The 11,468-nt window shown below is 43.8% G+C and overlaps 1 pseudogene; it reads left to right on the forward strand.

The window, feature by feature from the left end:
* The first annotated feature begins 7,408 nt into the window (after positions 1 to 7,408).
* LOC137315779 (probable G-protein coupled receptor 139) lies at positions 7,409 to 10,797 on the forward strand (annotated as a pseudogene).
* The last annotated feature ends 671 nt before the right edge of the window (positions 10,798 to 11,468 follow it).

Here is an 11,468-nt window from a genome sequence, read left to right on the forward strand (position 1 = left end):
TGATAGTGAGGAGGAAAGCTGTAGACTGCAGGAAGATATCAATGGACTGGTCAGATGTGGAGAAAAGTGGCAAATGGAATTCAATCTACAGAAGTGTGAGGTAATGCATTTCGGGACAGACAAGGCAAGGGAGTACACAGTAAATGGGAGGATACTGAGAGGTTTAGGGGAACAAAGGGACCTTGGAGTGCATGACCACAGGCCCCTGAAGGTAGCAGGATAGGTAGATAAAAAGGTTAAAAAGGCATATGGAATACATTCCTTCATTCGCCAAGGCATAGCATAGAAGAACAGGGAGTTTATGCCAGAACTGTATAAAACATTGGTCAGGCCACAGCTTGAGTGCTCCGGACAGTTTTGCCCACCACTTTACAGGAACGACGTGATTGCACTCGAAATATTACAGAGGAGATTTACGAGGATGTTGCCACTTCTGGAGAATTTTAGCTATGAGGAAAGATTGGATAGGCTGGGGTTGTTTTCTTTGGAACAAAGGAGGCTGAGGGGAGATTTAATTGAGGTGTATAAAATTATGACTGGACGAAACAGAGTGGATAGGGAGGACCTATTTCCCTTAGCGGAAGTGCAATTGACCAGGGGCATAGATTTCAAGTGATTGGTAGAAGGATTGGAGGGGAGCTGAGAAGAATCTTTTTCACCCAGAGGTTGGTGGGGTCTGGAACTCAATGCCTGAAAGGGTGGGAGAGGCAGAAATCCTCAACTCATTTAAAAAGTACTTGGATTTGCACTTGAAGTGCCATAACCTACACGGCTATAGACCAAGTGCTGGAAAGTGGGGTTAAGCTGGATAACTCTTTTTAGGCCGGCACGGGCACGATGGGCCGAATGCCCTCCATCTGTGCCGTAACTTTCTATGATTCCATGATTCAGCCCCTCAAATCTGTAACACAGGAACAGTAGGAAGCCTCGTCAGATCCCCTCCCTGTTACATTGGAACAGGAGGATGCCCATTAATCCCCTCGAGCCTGTGACACAGGAACAGGAGGAGTCCATTCTGCCTCTCAAGCTTGTTACACAGGAACTGGAGGAGTCCATTCTGCCTCTCAAGCCCATTACACAGGAACTGGAGGAGTCCATTCAGCCTCTCAAGCTTGTTACACAGGAACTGGAGGAGTCCATTCTGCCTCTCAAGCCCATTACACAGGAACTGGAGGAGTCCATTCTGCCTTTCAAGCCTGTTACAAAGGAACAGGAGGAGGCCATTCTACCACTCGAGCCTTTCCCGCCACTTTATTAAATCTTTGCCGATCTGTATCTCACTCCATTTCCCCGCCTTATCTCCATATCCCTCGATCCCCAGACCAAATAAAAGGGGAGGTTTTATGACTTACGACTTTGTACTGAAAACAGAATCTGATCCTGTTCAGAAACTAGAAACCAGGGAAACAGACAGACTAAGTGAGTGTGCAAAACTGGGGCAGAATTTATGTTTAATGTGGGCAAGTGTGAGACCATCTACTTTGGGTCAGAGAAAAACAAAGGAGAATATTGTCTTAATGGGGAGAGATTAGGAACCGTGGATGAGCAGAGAGATTTGGGGTTCAAGTACACAAATCACCAAAATTATTCAAAAGCCTATTGGGCTGTTGGCCTTTATCTCAAGAGGGCTGGAATAAAAAGGGGTGGAAATTATGCTTCAATTGTTTGGAGCTCTGGTCAGACCCCATCAGGAGATTGTCTTAAGTTCTGGGCACCGAACCTCAGGAAGGATATATTTGCCTTGGAGCGGGAGCAGCACAGATTCACCAGAATGATACAGGGCCTTAAATCGCTACATTATAAGGACAGGTTGCATAAAATTTGCTTGTATTCCCTTTAATTTAGAAGGTTGTGGGGAGTTCTGATCGAGGCGTTTAAAATGATCAGGGGATTAGATCGGGTAGATACGGAGAAACTATTTCCTCTGGTGGGGGAATCCAGAGCAAGGGGGCTAATCTTAAAATTATAACTAGGCTGTTCAAGGGAGATATCAGAAAGCATTTCTTCTCAAAAAGTGTAGTAGAAATCTGGAACCGTCTCCCCCAAAAGGCTGTGGATGCTGGGGGTCAATTGAAGCTTTAAAGACTGAGATTGATAAGGTTTTTGTTGGGTGAGGGGATCAAAGGATACGGAACAAAGGCGAGTTAATGGATTTGAGGTCCAGATCAGCCACCATCTCATAGAATGATGGAACAAGCTGGAGGGTCTGAATGGCCTCCTCCTGTTCCTATGCTCATGAGTGATTAATGTTTGCGGTTTGGCAAGCAGCACAAGTGGGGTCTAATAGCGTCGACCCCGCCCCCCACAACAGCTTGTTACAACAACAATTTGCACCTGTGCTCGATCCTGCGGTAAACTTTAAAGAGGAGTGGTGTGAAATATTGGATAAGGTAAACATCACGAGAGAGGAAGTAGTCGAGGGACTGGAATCCTTGATTGTTGATAAGTCAGCAGGGCCGGATGGATTGTTTCCCAGGATATTGAAGGAAGCCAGGGAGGAAATAGCAGATGCTCTGAGGATCATTTTCCAATCCTCACGAAATACAGGGGAGGTTCCGGAGGAATGGAAGATTGCAAACGTAGTACCATTGTTTAAAAAGGGTACGAGGGAAAGGCCGAACAATTATAGGCCGGTCAGTCTTACCTCGGTGGTGGGCAAACTATTAGAATCAATACTGAGAGATAGGATAAACTGTCACTTGGAAAGGCATGGTTTAATCAGTTATAGTCAGCATAGATTTGTTCAGGGAAGGTCATGCCTTACAAATCTGATTAAATTCTTTGAGGAAACGACAAGGAGGATGTTGTCTACATGGATTTTGGTAAGGCATTTGACAAGGTCCCACATGGCAGACTGGTCAGAAAGGTAAAAACCCATGGGATACAGGGAAATGTGGCGAATTGGATCCAAAAATTGGCTTAGTAACAGGAAACAAAGGGTAAAAGTCGATGGATGTCTTTGCGAATGGAAATCCGTTTCCAGTGGTGTGTCACAGGGCTCAGTGTTGGATCGCTTGCTGTTCGTGGTATATATTAATGATTTGGACATGAATGTCGGGGGCATAATTGGTAAATTTGCAGACAACACAAAAATTGGCCGTGTAAATGATATCAATGGGTTGGTGGAGTGGGCGGAAGAGTGGCAAATGGAGTTCAACCCAAAGAAGTGTGAGTTAATGTACTTCGGGAGGGCAAACAGTAAAAGGGAATACGCAGTGAATGGGAATATATTGAGAGGGGTCGAGGAAGTGAGAGACCTCGGAGTGCATGTGCACAGGTCCCTGAAGGTGGCAGCACAGGTCGATAAGGTTGTGAAGAAGGCAGACAGAATGCTCTCCGTTATTAGAATACAAAAGCAGGGATGGAATGATGGAACTGTATAAAACGCTGGTAAGGCCACAGCTGGAGTATTGTGCGCAGTTCTGGTCACCACATTACAGGAAGGACGTAATTGCTGTGGAGAGAGTGCAGAGAAGATTTACAAGAACGTTGCCAGTGCTTGAAAGTTGCAGCTACGAGGAGAGGTTGGATAGGCTGGGGTTGTTTTTCTTGGAGCAGAGGAGGCTGAGGGGTGACATGATTGAGGTGCACAAAATTATGAGTGGCCCAGATAGAGTAGACAGGAAGTACCTGTTTCCACTAGCGGAGAGTTCAAGAACTAAACGACATCGATTTAAGCTGGTTGGCGGAAGGATTAAAGGAGACATGAGGAAAATCTTTTTTACCCAGAGGGTGGTGGGTGTATGGAATTCGCTGCCCGATTTGGTGGTGGAGGCTGGGACCCTCAACTCTTCTAAAAAGTCCCTGGATCTGCAGCCAAAGTGCTGAAAGCTGTAGGGCTCAGACCGGGTGCTGGGAGGTGGGATTAGAATGGGCACCTGGTTGTTCTACGAGCTGGTGCGGACTCGTTGGGCCGAATGGCCCCCTTCTATGCTGAATCTTTTCGATGGATCTATGGTTCTATCCCTTCTCAAAGCACTGACCTTGTCTCTCTTCCCGTTGGGTATTTTCACCGCTGATTTTCATTTGTCCCTTTCTGTAACTGCTTTAATCCTAATTATATTATGATCACTATTACCCAGATGTTCTCCCAATGAAACACACTCCACTTGCCCTACTTCATTCCATAGAACTGGATCCAGCACTGCCTCCTTCCACTTTGGGCTCGAAACATACAGATTACAAAGTTCTCCAAAACACATTTTAGGAATTCTTCACCCTCCTTGTCCTATACGTTGTTTTCCCCCCAGCCTTCTCTGTTTCTGTAGAAATAATTCCAATATTGAACCCAGATACTGTTTCCCTTCCTTGGCTTCTTAGAGTGAATCTACACTGTGCTCTCCATGGCGTTCATGTAGTTTCTATAATGGGATGCACAAAGCTGCACACAATACTCTGGAAATGTGGGCTAACCCATGTTTTGTACAAATTTGTCATTGCTTCTTTATATTTGTACTGTATGACCCTACTTATAAAATTCAAAATGCTCTTTGCATTTGTTTATGATTTATGGAGCTGCCGTCACAATTCCATGGAATTACACATTTGACGATTAATTCTCACTTTTATTCAAAATCATTCGGCGTCTTTTCATTAACTGTATACACAAATTTATTGATTTGCTTCCAATATCGTTCACTTTACATTAAAATACAGCTGCCTCGTGTCTGCTCAATCCAGCCAAGCTGCCTGCATCGTTCTTTAATATTGATATAACCGTCTTCATATTTTGCCAAACTCTGCTTTTGTTTATCAGCAGAATTAGAGATTGCCCTCCGTCGGCCGAAGCCCAAATCATCTCTACAAACAGTGGGACTTCGTGGGGTTTGGCACATGGACATTCCTTGATTAACCCGAGCACTGCTACCTGCTCCACAGATTTAGATCTAATGATGAATTCTAAGAGTTTCTCCACAAATAAGGTTAGAACCACTGGTCTACACGTATCCAATGGATTTCTCTCTCCCTCCCGTACCAAAAACAACAATCTAATTTCATACCAAGGCACCACAATGTCAGAACATCCGGGGTCTTTCTCAATCAGCCCCAGGGAGCAGTGACATCGCAGATTGGATGGCAAAAAAAGTGAATCAGCCCCAAACCGAAGAGAATAACAATTAAAGCTTCATCCCAGTCATCATTCAGGGTGCAGTAAAATGAGTTAAAACCAAAGAGAAAAAAGACAAATAACCAATAAATCTTCATCTTAGTCACTGTAGCTGGTCTCATCTTCGATAGCAGACTCCCTAAATGTTGTCTCACAGAGGGTCAAACCTATTTCAATGCGCTGTCTGTAGACAAACCAACTTATGTTGTTCTAACAAAAAGATTTGTGCGAGTCGTTGCCGAAATTAATGTATCTTATCAAGTCTGCCTATTATAGAAATCTCTTTCTGGTACAAGAATATTAGCCCAGTAATTACTTTTGCTCACACAGTGGACAACTAATGAACACATTCCAATGAAAATCAACAACAACTTGCATTCACAGGCCGCCTTTAATGGAATAAACATTCCCAAGGGGATTCACAGGGGCTGGAAGTAAAAGGCACAAACGGAATCAGGAGGTGTGATGAAATCCTCCGGCAAGGAGGGTTTAAGGGGGGTGTAAAACGAGAGACGGAGGGGATAAGGTTGGTTTTAGTTGTGTGAAGGAATGGCCACCAATGGTGGGATGAAGACAGAGGAGGATGGTAAAGTATAACAATAACTACCTGGATTGATAAAGCGCCTTTAACATGGATAAAAATTAAAGGTGCTTCACAGAAATATAATCAGACAAAAATGGACCCCAGCCAAAGAAGGAGATATCCGTAGAAATGACAAAATATTGGAGCAAGAGATGGATAGAAAGAAAGAAAGAAAGTTGCATTTTTTAGCGCATTTCACGATCTCACTATTTCCAAAGTGCTTTGCAGCCGAAGAAATACTTTTGTAATGTAAGAAGCACAACGGCCAAACTGCACACAGCAAGATCCTGCAAACAATAATGTGAAATTTAGCAGATCATCTAGTTTTACTGATGTTGGTTGAGGCATAAATATTGGCCAGATCACCGGGGAGAACTTCCCTGCTTTTCTTCCAATAGTGCCATGGGATTTTGTACATCGACTTGAGGGGACGGACTGGTCCTCCGTTTAACGTCTCATCTGAAGGACGGCACCTCTGACAGTGCAGCATTACCTCAGTGCAGCACTGAACTGAAGATTTTGTGTTCAAGTGTCTGGAATGGGTCTATGAACTCACAATCTTCACAGCTTCCAACTCCGAGGCAAGAGTGCCACCCACTGAATCACAGCTGACAGCTGAAAGGGAGTAATGGAGATGGGGAGAGTTAGGGAACACATTCTGGGGCGTGGATGTGGCTTAAGAATAAGCTGCCAAAAGTCGGCCAAAGAGAGTATGGATACACAAGCAGCTAGGGGTGGAGGAGAAGAGAGAGGGCTGTAAAGCTGGGGGCGGTTGCAGAGATATGGAGGGGTGAGGCTCTTAAGTATTTAAGTTTCTAAGAAAGAAAAAAATAAAGACTTCGGAGACTGGAAGCCAATGCAGCTCAGTAAGGGCTTGGATGATTGGTGAAGGAGTTAGTGAGGGAAAGGTGACAGACAGCAGAGTTTTGGATGAGTTGAAGTTTTTGGAGATGCCGGAGAGGTGAACAAAGGCCAGAAAGGGTAGAAAGGCATGGTAAGGGTTTTAGTAGCAGATTGGCAGGGGGAGTGGAACGGGAGTTATTCCGGACCCGGAAGTAGGCTGTCTTTGTGATGGAGAGGATATGGGGTCAGAAGCTCAGCACGGGGTCGAATACGACGTCAAAGTTACGATAAGTGAGGAATCTCAATGGGGCACTTTCAGTCTCCGTCCCCTAATATCACCCACAGTCATTTCTAGGCTGCAATCCTCAACCTGCCCTTTAAATCTCCTCGTGTTGGAGACTCAGAATTCATATTATAACTGGGAAACTGCAGGAAAAGAGTGGAACGGGTCTGGTTGAGACACTGGATTTAATGTACACTGCGGATAAATCGGTATAAATTGTAAATGAATCGCCAAGAGTGAACATGGACAATACAATTATATGAAAACTGTAAATGAAGCCGCTCATTATTGTTGGATCAGTCCTGTATGAGTACAGATTTTAACTTTATTCCTGAGAGAGGCCTCATTAAGATAATGTCCTGGACTTTGAGATGTTTGTGTTATATCCACCGCATTATTTATATCGGAGTCAAAGCTGCTGATGTAATGTGTTTGTTTAAGTGACTGTAACTAATAGCAATGATCACGAGTATAACCGTGTCAGTGGAGTCTTGTCCCCTGTATAAATCAGGGTTCATTGGAATGTATCAGCTCAGAGTACCTGCCGGAGTTATGGTTTCCACAACAACGGAAGTGACTGCTTCTCACAGAAATGGAATATCCAATAATTTATCAGATAGAAGATATTTACTATCCTGCCCTTGCAGTAATTGGAGTGCCGGGTAAGCTGTTATCTCAGCTGTTTGTGGTGTAAATCGGTGATAACTGTGCTGCTGTACTTGGCAAAATATTTTTGCTCCCTGAATGTCTCACACAGTCGCCTGTTCTGTTCTAGCAGTTGACTGATGGAGTCTCTGCTCTTTTAGTTACAGGACTGATCAGTAATGATCCTTGTGTATCCAACCCTGACCTTGTCAATGGATAATTGTCTGCACTAAGTGTACTGTTCAATAATGGCATCTCTTCAATTGTAAACTTTCGGTCTTGTAGCAATTCCTTTATTTTTATAATGAACTTTTTATGTCCAACCCTGGCATTGTCACTGAATTATTCTCTGTACTAAATGTATTGGAATCAGGTGTCTGGGCTAAGAGCTGGTATCAGACCATCAGGAGCTCGGAACAGTTTCATGTTGTGGAACGAACGTGTCCTGCAGTATTTTTTCAAAAATGTGTTTTGAGTGATTGATGACGAGACAGCTCACGGTCGCAGTGTTACAAGGAGGCAGCGCAATGTCCTCCCTCCCCAGTAACATGGTTCAGCTTAACTGGGATTTCAATGTATTTATTGGTTCTCACTCTTATGAAATATTATTTCATTGTGTGTATCTGGCGCAGCTCCAAAGTTCTGGCTACTGAACTGAGTTTGCTGCTGACTCTTTCACATCTCCTTCTCTGTGTCACGGTGGATGAGTTCATTGTAAAATGCAATGTTTTGAGGGTATGATAAATCAGTTTGCACTGTATCCATTGGAATCCTGAGCCCTTCTATTTGTCTGTCGATTCTTTGCAGCAGCGGTGATGTTGGCGTTTTGTGAATTGAACAACAGCTCCATCTAATGGTGTACTTTATAATTACAGGAGAAGGAATTTCAATTATTGTGAGGTCTGTCTGGAAGAGACATTTGATTCTGTTTCTTCCATGATTTGCAGATGAAGTTAACAGTGCAGGTGAACAGGTGGAGACTTAGATCTTCTGTAGTAACATTAAACTATTCCACAGAGGATTCACAATTTAACAAACTGAAACTGAGAATCGGATCCGTGGAACACGGCGCTGGTGAACAGAATGCGCTGCAGGATGTTAGGATTGAATCGGATGTGAAAAGGGGCATTGAGAAAGAGTAGAGATGGCAGAATAATAGATAGAGAAGCGATAGAGACAGAGACGGAGACGGAAAACGAGAGGGAGGGGGGAAAAGAACATGAGAAGAGAGAGAGAGAGAGAATGGGAGAGAGACAGAGATAAAGCGGTCATGCGGTGAATCATTCATCGGAATGAACTGTTGAAGCTTCCAGTGCAATTATGAAGAGGAAATGTGACTTGAAGATGTCAATAGGAAATTGTCAGATTGTGAGAGTTTTATTGCACTCTCGCTGAGTGTGTTTATCGCTATCAGGACCTCAGTCTATTTTGGTGATTGTTACTTTTCCTTATTCACTGACTGAATAAATAAACATAATTCAAATGTATTTAAAGAATAGAATTCGTGATTTCTTGATCCTAATGAATTATTAGGATACTGTATTCAAAAACTCAGAATCAGCAGAATTCACTGAAGAACGTGGTTAATTTAATTCATATATTTTAATTTAGTTTTAATTGAATGTGCAAAGTAAATTTAATTAACACATTTTATATCCAACCAGCTGTTCCCTGACACCAATAACCACTGAAATGAACCGTTCAGTGTATTAGTTGGATTGTGTTAGTGGGACCGATAGATTAGATTTCCTCTCACACTCTGCTGCAGTCTCTCCCTGTGAATCCCAGTCTCTCCAACCACCACATTGAATCCTCTGTCTCCTCATCCATTGCTTCAGTTTATCCGCTATCCCAAACAACCTGCTCCTAACTCCCCTCCTGCTCCGACATGTCCTTTTCCTTGTCTCCCTCCCAATCTCACTCATTGCCTCGGTCTCCAGCTGCCTCTTCCAATCCGATCCGAAGCCTCAAACTCACGGCCACCGCTTTCGGCCTTTCCCCGTTTTGTGTCAGCCTCTGTCGGTTCTCTTAACCCAGGGCAACAAACCAGCTGCACCTCCCCCTGTCCCCTCACCTTTCCGGCCTTCGCTCTCTTTCCCGTCAGTCTGGAGCCCAAATTCGGCTTTAACCCGTTGGATTCCCGCTCGGTAAAACTCCTTCTCCCTTCCCCACCAGCACTGCGCTCTCACTCGGCCCTTCCAGTGGATCCGGTGCTCATTTATTCACTTTCTTTATCGATTTCACAATTCATTATTGATCATTGAGTTTATAAATATTTCTCTGCCCGAAAGCGCTGCCCAGGTGAATGAATCAGTTTCCACCGTTCGATGCAGCAACAAAGCTGGAAATTTAACCCCAGATCCTGTCAAATTGCTGCTTTGGCTCCAGGTCTGATCAGTAATTTCTCTGCTTCCTTTTCTCTCTCTTACAGTTAACTTGTTGGCGATTGTGATCCTGGCCCGAGGAAAGTGCGGGCTCTCCAAGTGTATCAGTCGCTACCTGCTGGGAATGGCAGCGGCCGATCTCCTGGTCGTTATCACTGATCTGATATTGACACGGGTTGGTCTAAGTTATTTCCCCAATTCACTCTTGTTCATTACTCCCGTGTGTCGTCCCATTATGTTCTTGGGTTCTGCAGCCACGGTGGTTTCTGTCTGGCTGACAGTCGCTTTCACCTTTGATCGATTTGTGGCCATTTCTTGTGAGAATCTTAAAACAAAATATTGCACCGAGAAAATGGCGGCTGTAGTTATAGGAACAGTGAGTGTGTTGGGCTGTTTAGAGAGTGTTCCCTGGTACTTTATATATCAACCTTACCTTATAATTGATAATGTTCCCCGGTATTGTGTCTTTAAAGTGATCTTCCGCACTTCCCCAGTGTGGGCCGCATTTGAGTTATTTCACCTCATTTTAACCCCTTGTGTCCCGTTCTTTCTGATTTTGCTGCTCAATGTTCTGACGGTCAGACGTATTTTAGTGGCCAGTCGAGTCCGCAGGGGACTCCGGGGCCGCAGCAATGAAGAGAATCAGAAGGATCCAGAGATGGAGAACCGAAAGAAATCCATCATTTTACTCTTCAGTATATCGGGCAGTTTTATCCTATTATGGGTGACCCAGGTTGTAAATAACATTTATCGGCGAATTTCAGACACTCGGTATTATAATTCATTCACTGACCCTCGTTATATCACAGAAGCCACATCAGGAATGCTGCAGCTTCTCAGTTCCTGCACAAACACGTGTATTTATGTCCTGACCCAGGCTAAATTCAGAGAGGAGCTGAAGAACGCGGTGAAATACCCACTCAATCTAATTGTTAAATTCGTTAAATCGTAGAAAGGGCTGAAGGGTTTCAAGCACAATAACTATTTCTAGCCATTTCATACTCCACCCCCTGCACTACCCACCGGATGGAAAGTACATTTTATATTCGCTGAAATAATCTTACATCTGATTCTGATGTTACATTATATTGATAATCTGCCCCATTGAGGCGTGATTCGCTCTGCAGACAACACATGAATTGTTGCTCCAACAGGCGGCACGAAAGAGCTCAACTGGACTTCAACGAAATGGCCGCCCTGCAAAATGGGCAAACCTGTCAATGAAAGTAGCTACTGTGGGCCTGATCGGAATGGGTGCACTCCACATAAATGGAGAGATAGAATGACAGAGAGAGATAGACAGACAGACAGACCAACAAACAGATAGATAGATCGATAGATAGATAGATAGATAGATAGATAGATAGATAGATAGATAGATAGATAGATAGATAGATGCATGGAGAGGAAGAGACAGGGTTACACATGGAGATAAACTTACATATAGAGGCAGATAGAAAGGGGAAATGAGAGACAGTTAGAGCCATAAACAGAGAGAAAAGCAGATAATTGAGAAAGAACTAGTGAAGAAAGAGATAGAAAGGAAGACGTAGAGAAAAAGAAAGTGAAAGTGACCGAAGAGCAGAAAGCGGCAGAGAGAAAAGAACAGTTAACAAGTTAAAG

Source organism: Heptranchias perlo, unplaced genomic scaffold, assembly GCF_035084215.1.
Source record: "Heptranchias perlo isolate sHepPer1 unplaced genomic scaffold, sHepPer1.hap1 HAP1_SCAFFOLD_56, whole genome shotgun sequence".
NCBI classification, from domain to species: Eukaryota; Metazoa; Chordata; class Chondrichthyes; order Hexanchiformes; family Hexanchidae; genus Heptranchias; species Heptranchias perlo.